A 17,764-nucleotide genomic window follows, 5' to 3' on the forward strand; every position below is an offset into this window, starting at 1 on the left:
CATAACCCAGGCGAAGTTCCTAAACACAACAAGCCAGGGTTTCCATGACTATTCTGTAAGTAGAGATGCATGTCTGGGCAATTAACTGGTTTGATTCTTGTTTTTATGAGAAGGAAGGTCTAGTAAAAGTGATTGATTACAAGGAGCATTCCAAAATGCGAGAATCATGATTCAACATCATAAATCAGGTTGTTATTAAAGGAAAACCGTTGAGGAAGAACAAAAATTTATGACAGGCCTTTCCCTCCTCAGTTTAGGTGGAGCTGAGGAGTCCCCGTGCCTAAAACGCAAGCTGCATTTGGTTCATAAGCACCAGTAGGAATGAAAAGAGGTTACAACTTAAATATCTGACTCCCTCACTCTCTCTCTCTTTTTCTTTCTTATCAATAACAGAACAGGAAAATTAGAATAAGTAAAGTTCCTAAGGTTTTGTCTTCTATGATTCTTCAAACAAACAAATCAAAAACACTATCATAGTATATCATAAAACATTTTAAAACTTTGCAAAAGGTTACAATATGTTAAAAAAAAATGCTGCACCTGTAGCTGTCAATAAGTCATTCTGAGTGCTGACTGTAAGGTCTGCCTGCTTTATTTCATAAACAGAATACATTTGGATTATTGCATGTGGCAGTTCTTGAAAAAGTCAGTTGTAAACAGACCCTGAACAAATTCCCTGAATTTTTCTTCTATCAATTACATGAGATCAAATTATGTTTGTGAAAATGAAGCTTTACTACTAACGATTATTTTTAAGCAATGAAATGTAGCAGATATTAACGTATGGTTTTCTTCCTGTGAACACTAAGCCTGTATTAGATGAAATTTATAGTTGTTTAACAAAACAAAAACTATTATGTCAGCCTTAGAAGCAGTAATTCATCAGTTTATGTAGAGCAAACAATTCATGCCACATGAGTACAGAGAAGTAAATTTCCTACTTACTTTGCAACCATTATTCTTTCCACCACGGAAAGATAGGGTAATCTGAGATTTAAAAGAGAGAGAGAGAGAGAGACAGAGAAAAAGAGAAAGAGAAAGGGTGGTGTAATAAAATAGGGCCTTATTTAGACACTTAATCTAACCACAACCTAGAATTCACTTACCCAATAATCATAAGCTCTTGGTGATTTTTGTCAGTATATCCAGTATTTCAATAACCCCAACACAATAAACTACTGAGATTTAAAACCAGTCCGAAATACCCCTCTCAATAACCACTCCTCATCAAAATTCTTATTTCTTTACAATATTTTCTGCAGGAAGAAAAAGGGAGAAGCAATATTTCATTGCCATTTTAGAATGATTTTGTAAGCAGGGATATAAACATAGTCACACATATTTATGCTGGTTAGGAACTTATATTGCTTGACCACATAAAAAGTTAGGTTACATGGGAGTGGAGAAAATCAAAAATTGTTTCATTTTTCTTTTCCCTCATTTCCCTTCCTGTATGTCACTACGGATCCTGCGAGGCCTGAGAGAAGATGCCGGCCGAAAGGCAGGAGCCCACGATTAATGAACTATTCTCTGTATGGGCGAGGTGGGCCATGGAGACGGTACTTCAGCACGGGGAGCCGCGAAGCAGAATGAACCCGAGCAAATCACTCGCTGACATGGTTTGGTGTTGTCCCCACCCAAATCTCATCTTGAACTGCAGCTCCCACAATTCCCTTGTGTCTTGGGAGGGGCCCAGTGGGAGGTAACTGAATCACGGGGGTGGGTCTTTCCCATGCTGTTCTTATGATAGGGATTAAGTCTCACCAGATCTGATGGTTTCATAAAGGGGAGTTCCCCTGCACACGCTCTCTTGCCTGTCACCGCGTAAGACATACCTTTGTTCCCCTTTGTCTTCCGCCATGATTGTGAGGCCTCCCCCAGCCATGTGGAACTGTGAGTCCATTAAACCTTTTTATTTTTTTTTTAATAAATTAGCCAGTCTTGTGTATTTCTTCATAGCAGAGTGAAAATGGACTAATACACATACTAAGGGGCTTGGTTTTCTCATTATGGTTACAAGGAGTCCCTAACTTAACAAACGGGTTATGTTCCAAGGGATCTTTAACAAATCAGTGTCAGAACTCCCAAAGTCATCCGAGTAACAGCGATAGCTCAGTGAGGGATGGTTGGCCACGCCCTTAGACTTTACAGATATGAAATATACTGAATATGATTTAACTATGCCTAAATAGCCTATCGATGCCGTCCATCAGAGACAGAAATTCTAACCCCAAAGATTCATGTCAAAAACAAATTCAGGAAAGGAAAAGGAAATTTCTTGTCTGCACAGAGAAGAGGGACAAACACCACCGGGTACTACTAAATCTACATTTGGGAATAAGGTCCCACCCTGTGCCTAAAGGAGGCAGCTCTCTATGTCAGTCACCTCCTAATTATGTGAGAAGAAATAGGTCACTTGCACCCCCAGGAGGAGAGGCTCCAGAAAAAGCATGGCAGGAGACCAACAGAGTTACCTTCCTCCCTTTTCTTTTCAGGAGTGACAACAGGAGCATCAGCTCCTAGCTCAGAGTCCCTCTCCTTCTACAGAAAGAGTGCCTGTGTTCATTAGTAAAGTATTAAACTGGAAGTTCATTTAGCAAAACTGTGAAAAAAAACTGCATTGCAAAAATTTCTACCCATGCTACTTACTCAGGTAATTACTGCATCTCGAAAATACACCTTCAAGAATCAACCTACAATGAGAGAGGCAACGTCACCTGCAATCGTCTTCTCTCCACGTGCAAAGTACTTGGCATGATGATTAAATGACAGGCTATCAGCACTGAAGCCAGTGTGCTATATTCTACAAATGGTATTTAGGTTCTTTTATGGCAGCTATTTCCATACATGAACAGTAACTCAGCAGTGTCTCCCCAAGTTCCTGCATCCTGTTATTAATTAAGTACCTGTGGGTCCTCCATTATATTATAAACTCCTGTGAGAAACAGGGATATTTTACTGGGCCCACCTCCAGCCCCCTAGCAAGGTGCCTCTGACTTACTTCAATAAGCATTGAACAAGGAAATAAATATTCCCAAGGTGCACCATTATGGTAGGTATGATGCAAGGAAACAGGAAAATTGATTCCTATCTAGTCAGGAAGGAAGATCATGCAGACAGAATGAAATCAACAGGAAAACCAGATACCTAACTGGCAGTCTGGGGCAGCCTTATCAATACTGCACCATTCACTGAGCAAAGGTCCACCCTTTCAGAAGACTCCAATTTTCTATAAGAATGCAGGAGAGGCAATGCGATAAAAGTAGACGTGGCACTGGATTGAACAGGTTATGTTCCAATTTCTGCACGTTTTGTGACTCCACTGAAATCACTCAACCTTTCCAAATCCCTCCTTCCTTATTCAGAACACAGCAGGAACAGTGTGGGGAAGTGAAACAAAACCATCGCTACGGGTTGCCCCAATTACTGGAACATGATTCAAAGCAGAGTTTGAAAGAAATTAGCCTTCAGTGTTACACATATTTGATATAGCTCATTTATTTACTAAACTCTAAGTATTTCGGATCGACTTAAAATGGACTCATTTTCCAACTGACTTAGAAAGGTAGCCTATCATTAAGCCATACCTGTACCTTAATGTTGCAAAGATTCAATTTATGTTCATAGGGGTCAAAAAGGAAGCCATTAACCATGCCCCAGTCAATGACAAGTGCGTGGAGTCAGTCTTCAGTTAGAGGCACACACAGGGTGCTCTCCGGCAGGCTTCAGTGAACTGCGCGTGGCTTTCGGGCCAAATCCCACCACCCACTTGCCTGTGTTTGCAAGGCTCAGAAGCCAAGAGTGTTTTTCACATTTTTAAATGGTTGGAAAAGTCAATATTTCATGACATATGAAAATTATATATGAAATTCAAATTTTTGTGTCCGTAAATAAAGTTTATTGGATCACAGCCACGTCATTCATTTATGTATTGCTCACGGCTGCTCTCGTGCCACAACAGTGAACTGAGTAGCAGCAACAGGAACCAGATGGCCCACAAAGCCCAAAATATTTACTCTCTGGCCTTTTACAGAAAAAGTTCACTAACCCCCGCTGTAGAGTTTCCAGAAGAAGCAGGTATTATAAGAGTAGGATATGATTTATCAGATCATATCTATAATTCATCAAATCAAGGATGCTTTAAAAGAATTAATAATAATCATCTACAAATATAATATATGCCATAAATAGCAACAGGAGAAAAAAAAAGTGATACAGAATATGAAGCCAAGAAAAGGAAAAAAAAAAAGGAAGAAAAGAGAAAATGATATGACAAATGACAAAGAAGAGAGAAAACATTGTCCCTGCTCCAGGATGTTCTGTGCAATGCTAGCAATTTCTAGATTATCAATAAGTGTGTTACTACACTGGCTGAAATTAAAAATGCAAGTCATTTATGTTGGGCATGGGGAGAGAGGGAACAGCTAAAATCGCCAAGCCACCATCCTCATGCCAAAGCATCCCTGATAACCATGGGTAGTAAATAGGGCATACCTTAGGGCAAAATTTCCTTTAAGCCTCACTATTTATACAAAAATATTCATGCTAACAGCACTTAGAAAAATATAAAATTTAAAAGATACCATTTACATAAGCTTCAAAACACACACAATATATAAGAATAAATCTTATACAAAGTAGAAAATTATCACATAGAAAACTACAATCCTTTATAAAAATACATAAAATGTAAACAAAGGAAATACATACCATGTTCATGGATTAGAGAACTCAGTATTATAAAGACGTACATTTTCCTTAAAATGATCTAGTCAACCCCATTCCAGTCCAAATCCCAACATAATTGCTTTGCAGAACTAGATAACCTAATTCTAAAAATTACATGGAAGTAAAGTGTTCCAAGGAGAGCCAAAACACTCTTAAAGAACACCAACAAACTAGGAACCCTGCCATACAGATGACAAAAGCAGTCACACATAAACAACTTTAAAGTATTGATAAAGAGAATAGACAAAGTAATGAAATGAAATAGAGAAGTCAAATAAATAGACAAACCTGATTAATGGTTAGAACTGGCTCCACACATCAGTGGGGAGAGAACAGACTTTCTGATCAATGGTTCTGGGACAACTGGTTTATCCATATGGAGAAAAAAGAAATTAGTCTTCTGCCACACGCTCTACCTGAAAATCAATTCCAGTTGAACTAAGGACTTACATGTGAAAGGCAAAACTACAAAGCTGTTGGAGAACAGGAATGGAGAATACGTTTTTGCTATCCATGTGGAAGAGGAAAAGATTTCTTACTAGAGACACAGAAAGCATAAAAGATCAATAAAATCAGCTTAGTAAAATTAAGAATTTCCATTCACTAAAAAGTCATTAAAAAGAAAACTACAAGCCACAAACTATTAAAAGCAAGAATTTCTGCTATAATATCATATATCTGTTCCTGAAAAGTATCCCATTTTGCAAATGTGAGTGCTTAACATGAGAGAGCTTATGAAAACTAAGGTTTAGGGAAGAATTCTCAAAGTCACATAACTTACAAAAATAGTAACAATCCTAACATCCTCACCATAACATGAGCACATAAGCCAGGCACAGCGGCTCTTGCCTATAGTGCCTGAGACTCAGGAGGCTGAAGCAAAAGGACTCCTTCAGTCCAGGAGTTTGAGACCAGCCTGGGCAACAGAGCAAGACTCCATCTCTATAAAAACATTTTTTTAAATTAGCCAGGCCTGGTGGTACACGCCTATAGTCCCAGCTTCTTGAGAGGCTGAGGACATAGGCTCATTTTGAGGCCAGGAAGTAGAGGCTGCGATGAGCTACGACTGCACCACTGCACTCTCCAGGGCGATGGAGAGAGACTCCATCTCAAAAAACAAACAACAACAAAAATTTAGCACCTATTAAAAGGCATGTTACATACCTAATAAATACTACAATAAATTTAGACCTTTTCCTTAAAAAAAAATTGAAAGGTGGAGGTCACTTGATGGAGAGAAATATAAATGCTACATTAATGGGGACAAGGACAAATGTCCAAGGATGGAGGAGACGACATAAAACTTCCAAGAAAAAGCACGTGGCCCAAGGTCACCAACAGAAAGAATGTGAGGTGAATGGCAATGTGATAGTCCTGGCTCCCCTGCAGCTCACTCATTTCAGCTGTGCTAAGGTAGCTGGTGATCAGCGGCTCTTACTTGATGTAAAACATTAATATGCTGGGGGAGCTACCGGGAAACTGGGCTCACTTTTACATTATGCAGACATGAATGCTCTACTTACCAGTTACTCACGAACTCTCTCACACTACAGAAGCCTGCACTGTAAACAATCAACTGATTCTACAGCACGTAACTAATGCAGGATCAATAAAGAATTACAGATCAGTAGAAAGAAGAAAAATGAGCAAAGACACTTAAGCACTTCCCAGAAATGAATATCCAAATGGCTAGAAAACATGTGAAAGGATCCTCAAGTTCAATGGACATGATGGTTAATTTTATGTGTCAACTTGACTGGACCATGGGGTGCCCAGATATTTGGCCAGACATTATTCTGGGTGCATCTGCAAGGGTGTTTCCGAAAGAGGCTAACATTTGAATTTGTAGACTGAGTAAAGTGGACAGCCCTCCGTCATGTGGATAGACTTTATCTAATCAGTTGAAGAACTGCATAGAACAAAGGGCTAACCTTATTCCTGCAAGGAAGGGGGACCTTCTTCTGCCTGACTGCTGGAGCAAGACATCAGTCTTTGTCACTGTTATGAAGGGGCTGTGTAAACATTTGTGGACTGACCAATATCTGTTCAAATAATCCATGTCAGAGATTTATGGTCTCATCAGCCAGGTACACGCTGCCCAGGTCTGCTGCATCTGGGTTAAAGCCATAGCGCTGGTTCTCACCCATGAAAAGTGAAGCTGTGCTTTCTCCAAGCTTTCTTTCCTATCTCCAGCTGAATGCAGAGGAGGACGTGGCCTGGCAAAGATGGCAGGGCCCCAGGATAGAAGATAGCTGGCGCATGGAATGGGGGTGTATAGGAAAAGGTGTCTGTCCCTCACACTGGACTATGACAGGATCAACAAAATTAAACATCACAGCATCTAGCCCTGAGATTTGTTGACCCTGTCGCAGCAGCTATCGAGACACCCTGGATCTGCCCTTGTTACTTACCCTACTACATTTTTATAAGGGAACATATATCCACACCTTACTATCATGTTAAAATAGTAATTCATTAAATGTCCTACATATAGCCTCTTACATCCATAATAATCCTTTCAAGAAAGGAGGAGGAGAAGGGGGGTGTCTGTAACAATGAAAAATCAAAGACAATTCAGCCAGAAAAGCCAGTAAAGACCAAAAGAACTAAATATGACCTTAGTAAGCCCAGAGATGGCTCCAGTTTAAACCAGGGTTTTTTAATAGTGTCAGCACTATTGACACTTTGGACCACATCACTCTGTGTTGTAGGGGACAGCGCTGTATGCTGTAGATGCTTAGCAGTACCCCTGGCCCCTACACTCTAATGTCAATAATACTCCCTCCAGTTGTGACAACAAGACTTGTCTCCAGATATTGCCAAATACAACCCAGGGAGCAAAATCCTCCTCAGTCGGGAACCACTGGTTTAGAGAGAGCACCTGGTGAACAGTTTCAAACATCTATATTAAGTTGATGCTGTCTAGCCAAATGCCACATGTTGATTCAGTACACAGAAAGACCTCTCCGACAAGGACACATCATGCTGTTCCACGCCAGAGAGGAAATGCCCAAACCGGAACAAGGTACAAAACCAGGCATGAATGCCAGTACTGAGAACTCCACGTCCCAAGACGCCGATTCCAACTGCTGGGATCTCATGCCACAATTAACACACCCCGTGCCCACGGCACTTACCTTCCTGAGCTGAAAGGTGAACATTATTGCTGTCCTACCTCCTCGAGCAATGAAAGAAACAGACAGTGATAAAGGGTACATCTGAACATTTTAATACAGTAGTCCATTCTCTATCTGTTCTAATGAGGAAAAACAGTGACGAAATTGATGAAAGGGGTGGGTAACTCAGGAATCACTGACATTTACTTTTGGCAAAGTCTGTCTGATTTTTCTTCTTCCTAAATGAATCTTCTTCAGAATTTTCTTTTGCTAAGGCTCATATGAAGTTGCTGTGCATTTTCTGACTACACGCTAGCTCCGCAGAGGAAACAGGCAGGTTTAACAAAAAGGCTTCGTGTGCAAAAAATGTCAGCCAGGGCCGGGCGTGGTGGCTCGTGCTTGTAATCCCAGCACTCTAGGAGGCCAAGGTGGGCGGATCACCTGAGGTCAGGAGTTCGAAACCAGCCTGGCCAACCTGGTGAAACCCCGTCTCTACTAAAAATACAAAAAATTAACTGGGCGTGGTGGTGGACACCTGTAATCCCAGCTATTCAGGAGACTGAGGCAGGAGAATCGCTTGAACCTGGGAGGCAGAGGTTGTAGTGAGCTGAGGTCGTTCTATTGCACTCCAGCCTGGGCAACAAGAGAAACTCCAACTCAACAACAACAACAAAAAAACCGTCAGCCAGGGTTACAAAGTTTCCCCTGAAAAAGAAAAACAAACTATTTCATTCTAAACCTTAAGATGTCCCATTATACAATCCATGTAATTGTACACAGAACAAATCTCTTCTTCCCAGTCTATCAAGCACCTGAATTACTAAGAACATAATTGCCCTCTTTGAACTTAACAAGATTAATCTAGAGCTAAACATTTCCAATGGCTATCTCTCGGTAGTTCATCTTTCATTGTGACATTTCGATGGCCGTACCCTACTTTGCAAACTAACAGATTCTTCCATTGACGGCGACTCAGTATTTTTCTATCTGCAAATTCACCTGCTAAGAATGTAAAGTGATTTTTAAAGGAGAACTTGGCTAATAAATCTATCACATCCTCCATCGTCATCCAAGAGTGACTAACCCACTTGGGTTTATCTTGATTGACTTACAACTCTGCCAGCAGTCGCTCAGCTACACAGAGCAATAAATGATCTCCCTGCAAGCTGCTATGATTAATCACCCCCCTTCAGTTAAAGTCAATATCCGACTCACATCATGTTGACAAAAAGAAAAATCTGGTAATAAGAAATAGCTTTCCTTTATCTAGGCTGAAGATATATAAATTACAATCAGATTATGTAGATAAAATACATGAGCTAGATTTATCTGCTGTAACTACACTTGTCACAGCTCTTTTTAATGCCTCTAAAAAAGGGGGTTCATTGAAGTGCCGGAGTTAGTGGGCAGTCGAAGAAAGGCCCGTGCCGCAATTCCTGAAAAGGTCATTTGTACCTCATTCAAATTCTTTCTTTTCTCTCTACAAGCCGCAAACTAAAAATCTTTTCATTTCCCTGGCCCACAATGTTTTTACTAAGCACTTACAAAAAGTACAGAAAACCAAGCACTGCATGTTCTCACTCATAGGTGGGAACTGAACAATGAGAACACTTGGACACTGGGTGGGGAACATCACACACTGGGGCCTGTCTTGGGGTGGGGGAGGAGGGAGGGATAGCATTAGGAGAAATACCTAATGTTAATGACGAGCTAATGGCTGCAGCACACCAACATGGCACATGTATACATATGTAACAAACCTGCACACTGTGCACATGTACCCTAGAACTTTTTTTAAAATTGTGCAACCCTAAGGCATAAGCCATAGGCTTGTAAGAGTAGTAACGGCATCAACAGGGCTCTGGAAGTCCGAGGGAGCCGAGGCCGCCACCCAACGCAGCCGAACTACCAACTGGCAAACAGCACGCGCGTGTGATGGGTCCAGCAGACCATCATCCACATCCTCACAAGACAGAAATAAAGCACAAGCGAGCAGCACAGATTAGCGGGAACAGGAATGCTGAAGCCAGAAGTAAAATACAGAATAAAATAGAGGAAAAGAGAACGGTGAGAATCCAGAAATTCTGCCTTAGATCCCACATACTGGACAACCGTCCAGAGATAGCCTCATGTTTAACCCACTCACAGGGGCTTTAACTGTACATACTCACAGAAATCCCCATCAATAATTAGCAAATCAGTAGACTGCAACTGCTTGGAGACCTCTGTCCTCAGCTTAACGGTCTGTTTCGTTTCTAGCTATTAGCAATCTTCCTAAGGGGAGTTAGCGAATCACAATGGTGTTTACTGAACCCCCCAGAATAGAAAGTTATGCTGGAGTTATTTTTTCCCTTTGGTTAATTTTAATGCGCTGAAATTGAGTTTTAATTACTTACCAGGTAAACAGACGATATAACCTAATTCCAGAACGAGAGGGACAGCATTGCAAAGTAAAAACTAGACAGATTTTCTGGGATTGGGGACGCTTCCAGGTTTGGCTCTTCCAAAGGATTGCAATGAGAGGATGGGGGTGCTCCACCCACCCCGGGAGAAATAAACTAAATACCTCACTGAGTTCTATGCCCAAATATGACCTGCAGCCAGTATTCCCAGCAGTGTTATCCTTCCATGCAAGATGCTGAGCCCAGAGCCTGTACATCTTATAAGTTATGAAGAAAATAGATTTTAAAATACAGAGAGGATAATACAATCGTTCCCAATTGTATTATACTCAATATAATACAATAGTTATACGTAATAATATATAACATTATTTATATCATAAATATAATACAATTGTTCTCAATTGTATTGTTCTACAACACAATTGCACTATGTATGGTAAAAACCTAGAGGGGAAAATATAATATTCAACGTTGATTAAAAAATTATGTGACAAATCCATACAGCACAGAAGCAGCAGAGGGAAATAAGATGGCACGATCACAGCTCGCTGCAGCCTCGACCTTCTGGGCTCAAGGAATCCGCCCACCTCAGCCTCCTAAGTAGCTGGGACTACAGGTATATGCCACCAATCTTGGATAGCTTTTGTGTTTTCTCTACAGACAGGGTTTCACCACGTTGCCTACGCTGGTCTCCAACTCCTGAGTTCAAGTGATCTGGCCTTCCAAAGTGCTGAGATTACAGGCATGAGCTACCACACCCAAACAAACAAATGATTGGGGTTTTGGGGGTGTTTTTTTTTTGCTGTTTTGTTTTTGTTTAGAGATGGGGTCTCACTTTGTTGCCCAGGCTGGTCTTGAACTCCTGGGCTCAAGTGATCCCCTCGCCTCAGCTCCCAAAGTGCTGGGATTACACGTGTGAGCCACCACGTCCAGCCAGGTTTTAAGACGGTTGAGTGAAACCCACATGTCTCAGAACTGCGTGTTTGGCAAGACACCACTTTTCTCATCTAAATTTCTAATGTCAAATACCTTCATAAGAATATTTTTATAGAAATAGGAAAATATCTAGATACATGCACAGCTTTTCTGCAGTTATTTCCGAGAAGTGAGTTTGAAGGGGGGAGAGGAAGGAGGACTTTCACATTTTACTTCATACATTTATCTACATGCTATTTTCATTTCCAAGTTACTTTTGTCATTTTGTAAAAAGTAATGGAAAAACAGCACTAACCCCTATTGAAATTATCACTGATTCAAACATTCCCTAGTTAGAACATTGAGTAAGAGTCTAAATTAAAATCATTGCACATTAGGATTTACTCTTATATACAAACTAGCATTTTCCTTCAACAGAAAAAAGAGGGACAACCCCTTAAGTGGGAGGCAGATGACACAGCGCTAATCCAAATAGGACACCAAACAGTTTTAGTTGTTTCCACTTGCTGCCTCACAAAATGACTAAATCTGCTAACTTATTTACAAGTTCCAGAAACATCCACAAAGCATTCACAGCGACAAGCATGGCACATCCAAATGTTGAACTGCTAGGCAGCTATGCAAACGAAACAAGAGATCCCTGGAAGAATGAACAAGCACTACTTGTAACATTTCTCAACTATTACATGATCTCTGGGGTTTGTATCTCAAGCCCAGCACTTTGGGAGGCTGAGGCAGGTGGATCATCTGAGGTCCAGAGTTCGAGATGAGGCTGGCCAACATGGTGAAACCCTGTCTCTACTAAAAATACAAAAATTATCTGGGCGTGGTAGCAGGCGCCTGTAATCCCAGCTACTCGGGAGGCCGAGGCAGGAGAACCTCTTGAACTCAGGAGGCAGAGGCTGCAGTAAGCCGAGATCGTGCCACTGCACTTCAGGCTGGGCAACAGAGAGAAAGAAAGAGAGAGAGACAGAGAGAGAGAGAGAAGAGAGAGAAAGAAAAAAAGAGAAAGAAAGAAGAGAGGAAGAAAAGAAGACAAAGAAAGAAACCCAATCCAGCAGCACGAGAGTAAATGTCACGATCCCCTGTGAGGGTCCATCATGTGTGCCAATGTGCCTGGCCATGATGCTCAGATATTTGGTCAAACATTATTCTGGGTGTTTCTTGGGGTGTTTCTGGATGACATTAGCATTTGAATGAGTAGATTGAGTACAGCAGATGCTATGAGTGGGCCACATCCCATCCATCGCAGGCCTGTAAAGAACAAGAGACTGACCCACCCTCAAGTGAGGGAGAATCCCTCCTGCCTCACTGCCATTGGGATGGGACGACGGCTTTTTCCCACCTTCCAACTCTATCTGAAATATTGGCTCTTCCCAGGTCTCCAGCCTGGCAGCCTTCAGACAGGAACTATTCCACCAGTTGTGGTTCTCAGGCCTCAGGCTGGGACTGGAAATTACACCATCTTCCACCGTCAGCATTCCTGCGTCTCCAGCCTGCCGACTGCAGCCTCCATCATCACAGGAGCCAATTCCTTGGAACAAATCTCTCAATATCACCATCCTACTGGTTTCGTGACTGGAGAACCCTGACTAGTCCATATGCCAAAGAATTTCAATCTGCTACTAACCCAGACTATTCAAGTCCCAGATACACCAGTTATGAGCTGTATGACCTTCAGCGAGTTACCTTTCCTCTCTGATCATCAGTTTCCACAGGGACAAGAACAGTCCCCACCTCACAGGCTTGCTGGAAGCCTTAATGTAAAACCTGTACAACAGCACCTGAGACACAGTCAGCCCTCTACGAATATTTGCTGTTATTAAGAAGATGTTCCGGCATAGAATTACACAGATAAGGCTAATCTGTACAACACAGGGAAAACCGGAAGTATCAGGAACACTAGAATTTCAGAGTTCCTGGAACAACTGGAGGCTGAGCTTGGTCTACTTCATCACAGAGGGAAGAAATACAAAGACCATGCTGAGAACAGATGGTGAACCCTGAAGAGCCAAAATGCATGACCTCCCTCAACAGGACTCATGTTTATGCAATGTTCTAATTAGTGAATGGGTTGTGTTGGATTTTTATCAGAATGGCAAGAAAAACAGCAATGTTTACAGCTGGGCTAGGGCAGTTAGAAGGGCTCAAAGCAGTGCAGAACAGAAACAAGGCTGAGCGCAGAGCCGAGCAGAAAAGATGCTATGGCCAAGGGATCCAGTCAGCTGGACTGGGAAAGGCAGTGAGCACACTCCAAAGCCATATGAGCAGGCAGGTGAGGTGCCGGATGGAGGCTGGTCGGCCCAGCACACCCAGGAAAGGGAAGCGCCAATGCATCAGTGATGGGCCCCACCAGGCTGGATAGCAGCACAGGGAACACTCAGACAAGAGCAAGGTTGGAATGAACGATGCAGGGGACATCAAGCCAGCCACAGGGCTCCCAAGGAAGCCCGCAACCTGGAGGACATCGTTCTCCCATGCAACTGAGTTTAAAACCTGGATCCACCCTGCACAGGACAAGTCACTCAAGCCCTCTGTTCGGTTCTCTTTCATTCCACACAAAATATGAAGAGAAGTCTCAAAGTCACTAGCCTGGTGGCTGTAAATGAAAAGGTTCTCGTTTCTGGCCTGCCTAGATGGTCTAACATGCGTGCTCACTTCAAGGATTTCTCCAGGATCAACTCCTCTGAAAAAGATTCCCTATTTGACACTCCCATGAACCTCTTGATATTACATGGCCATAGTATGTAGGCTGGTGGTGAACATGATAACGTACCTCCACACACACATGCAAACCACACATACATATGTGCATGCCTATAAAGTCCTTAAACTCAGGGACTATACCTATTTGTTTCTCTATTGATAAATGTGATATCTAGTGTGTAGCAGAGTTCACACGGTGTACTAAATGAGCATGTACTTCCTTCTAAAATTCTGGTCCTGTCACCCTCGTCAGCTGCAGTCTTTGCAGGGCTTTGCCAGTGGAAAGCACTGCTCCTTCAGGAGAGGGCTTTGTCCTCGTGCCCCCTCCCCCGGGGTCATGTCCTGAGTGCGTGAGCCTACTCAGAGGACTGGCCCACGTTCAATCCATGGACGGGACCCACGTGGGCAGCTGTGGGAAGCCACATGGTTTTATTCCTCTCATCATTCGAAAATAGAGGCAGCTTAATGACAAAAAAAAACCTACAGAATTTAAGATCCTTATTTTTAATGAAAGCATCTGCTCTCAATTCCAAGCAAAGACATATCATGGCCAGCGCAGTCAGTGGCTCACACCTGTAATCCCAGCACTTTGGGAGGCCAAAGCAGGCGGATCACCTGAGGTCAGGAGTTCGAGACCAGCTCGACCAACATGGAGAAATCCCATCTCTACTAAAAATACAAAATTAGCCAGGCGTGGTTGTGCATGCCTGTAACCCCAGCTACTCAGGAGACTGAGGCAGGAGAACCACTTGAACCCAGGAGGCGGAGGTTCCCAGTGAGCCAAGATCATGCCACTGCACTCCAGCTTAGGCAACAAGAACAAAACCCCGTCTCAAAAAAAAAAAAAAAAAAAGTACATATCAGCAATATCATAGCTTCATGACCTGGTCCACAGAAGAGAAGGTAAAAGATCTGTGTCAGACCCCTGTGCAAACCTGCATAAGGAAAACACAAATTTATGTATCAAAATGACATGAAATATTAGGTTTCAAATTCTATTAAACTACCAAGGAAATGCACAAAAACCCCTGGTGAGAGTCATTTGGAAGACAAAAGTGTATCTCTGGATGAAAAAAGATATTTGATTTCGTTATAAATTCCAAAAAATCAGCAAGCCAAAGAACACCACAATTCAGTATTATCCTAACCACAACTGGGGACAGTCTAAGACAGTGGCTGCATACCACAAGGATATGCACCATCTTAAGGAAAAAATGGGTTTTCTGAGAATTCTAAGGAATATTGAGTGGAGAAGAATAAACTGTAACACAAAAGTGTCCACTGGAGCTGGTACTTGCAGGTCTGACCATGAAATTCTGGCTAATGCTGGGAAGGAGAGAGCGTGGCAAATTCATGGGGACACAGGATGCATTCTGCCAGAACGTTCTTGCCTGTTTTCACTGATATTCTCCGCCCCAAAGACCAGGGTTTCACCACCATTTTTTCTCTCATCATCATGCCCCTAAGAAGCCCTTTTAGATATGTGTTCTAAACACCTCCTCATGAAATTGTAAGACCATAGGCATCCTTCATATTTCTTTTATTATGTATTAAACTGACATCCGTGCTTGGCATATTTTTAAAGCATGATTTTTTTTTCACCTCTTTGGAGGTGATATTGTCCCCACTTAGAAATGCATGACCCGAATTCCAGGTCAGCCAATGCCCAAGTACTTGGACTTGTAGCAGGCACCTGGGCTCAGTCAAGAATCTTATGACTTGAACGAATGAAATAACATTTACCTTTCAATAGCAGGAATTTAACACAGTGACTCTGTTAAATATACCTTAAGCCATAATATGACTCATCAGTCATACTGATAGAATATCCATTCAATCCTTCAGTAAACACACAGCCTAAATGCTGAGGGAACTGGAGCGAGAAAATAATACAGGTTCGTGTCTCCGCATCTTCCATTCTGGGCTAGGACACAGGAATGGTCAAGTGGCAAATATGTTATCAGACAATCAAATATGCTAAAAAGGGAAATAAATCTGCCAGTGTATTAAAGTAATGAGCAATTCATCTTGCCAAGTTGAGGTTTTTCACCTCTTTGGAGGTGATATTGTCCCCACTTAGAAATGCATGACCCGAATTCCAGGTCAGCCAATGCCCAAGTACTTGGACTTGTAGCAGGCACCTGGGCTCAGTCAAGAATCTTATGACTTAAACGAATGAAATCACATTTACCTTCATTAGCAGGAATTTAACATAGTGACTCTGTTAAATATGCCTTGAGCCATAACGAGGGCTGATTATATTTGTACACAATTCCTCAAATCCTCATGACAAAATGACATGTTAGCAGAGACTTAAAGGAAGTGAGAGTAAGCCATGCAATTATCTGAGGGAAGGGTGTTCCAGGCAGAGAGTGCTGCCTGTACAAAGGCCCTGGGCCATAAACGAACTTGGCACGTCTGACGAAAGGGAAGGAAGCCAAGCCCACTGGAGCAGGGTCACATGACGGATTGCAGAAGACAAAGTCACAGACGCGGAGGCAGAGTTTCCATGGGTGAATTCATTAACCAGGTGCACGGAAAGGCATCTTTCAACTATGTCCCTCAGAACTTCTAGGCAAAGCAGTCAACGTGCAAGCAAAAAACAGAAGTCTGCTGGCACGGATGTCACTAAACCAAAATCATCAAGCTCGCAGTACTCCTAGCGTAAAAATACAAAGCAAGGAACTGTGCACGTTGCCCTTCTGCAAATCCTGGCAGCAATTAATTCCCCGGCATCTGCAAAAGCATTACTTTTGCTCATTCAGGAGAGATCAATCCAAAGTTTAAAACTGAATACTGTCACGGTGCAGCAACCACAAGGTCCCTGAGAAGGCCAACCAGCCTATCTCAAACTGGATGGGACACAAGTCTGTTCTTAATTTGACCTAGATCTCGGGGAAAACAAACGTCCCTCATGTACGAAGGTACACTTATTTTCGGATGTCTTGAGAAAGTCCCAGAGTCACAGGTATCAGTGATGATATGTCATGAAGTTTCATTTTGTTTATTGCTGGGGTTTTTTAAATCTTTTTGTAGTATATAAGCTACAGGAATTAAACTAGGTATCACCAAAGAGAGAGACAGAGACAGACAGAGAGAGAGAGAGACAGAGAAAGACAGAGAGAGACAGAGACAGACAGAGAGAGACAGAGACAGAGACAGACAGAGAGAGACAGAGAGAGAGAGAGAGACAGAGAGAGAGAAAGGCAAAGCTTGACAACCCCAACTTGGCAAGACGAATTGCTCATTACTTTAATATGCTGTCATACATGCCAAGTGATTTAAATTCACTCAAGTTGTTTCCCTTTCCTATCAAACGAGATGCCTGAGTGTGCAGCTGCTGACTCTTAAAAATTAATTAATGATTCACTTTTATCTAGTTCTTCCTCAAAGGACTTCCAATCGTGTGGTAAGTGTTCTCTAACATCTTGCCCCGCAGAATAAATGAAATAAGCCAGAGGGCCAGAGGGTTACAGCCACTTGTTCTCCAATTGAGACAAGAGAACCAGGGCAGAGATGCTGATTCTCTATGATTGAAAGAAATGAGCTTATCCTTTGAAATCTTCTTTCCTTCGATTTTTTTTTCTGGAGAATCACTGGAGTATTTTCTTATGAAAGGAACCATTTCACTATAGGAAGTAAGATCAACAACTGCAGAGAACAGTAGAGTCACACCTGCTGAGAGCCAATATATGGAATTCCTTTTCATTCTCACCACCATTCTGGGAGGTTAAGTAATAGGAAGTACCTTCATTTTTCAGATGAAGAAAGTAAAGCTTAAAGAGTCTAATCTCAGTGTTTTGGGGGCTGACATGGAGATGCAAGACCTGGGGTCTTTCCGACCCTCCACGACCCACATCCTCCACTATTCAA

The 17,764-nt window shown here is 42.1% G+C and overlaps 1 protein-coding gene across 6 annotated transcripts in view; it reads right to left on the reverse strand.

Annotated features, from left to right (window-relative positions):
• SFMBT2 (Scm like with four mbt domains 2) overlaps positions 1-17,764 on the reverse strand; it is a 250,410-nt gene that overhangs the window by 145,366 nt on the left and 87,280 nt on the right. For 2 of the 6 annotated variants that reach the window (XM_077945710.1, XM_077945709.1), the window contains exon 1: positions 10,241-10,363. The exons of the other annotated variants lie outside the window; for them this stretch is intronic. The gene's annotated coding sequence lies outside the window, so the exon portion shown is untranslated. Of the gene's footprint in view, positions 1-10,240; positions 10,364-17,764 lie in introns of those variants that run through there. 6 annotated transcript variants of the gene reach the window in all.

The sequence above is a fragment of the Macaca mulatta genome, chromosome 9, assembly GCF_049350105.2.
Source record: "Macaca mulatta isolate MMU2019108-1 chromosome 9, T2T-MMU8v2.0, whole genome shotgun sequence".
Classification (NCBI taxonomy): domain Eukaryota; kingdom Metazoa; phylum Chordata; class Mammalia; order Primates; family Cercopithecidae; genus Macaca; species Macaca mulatta.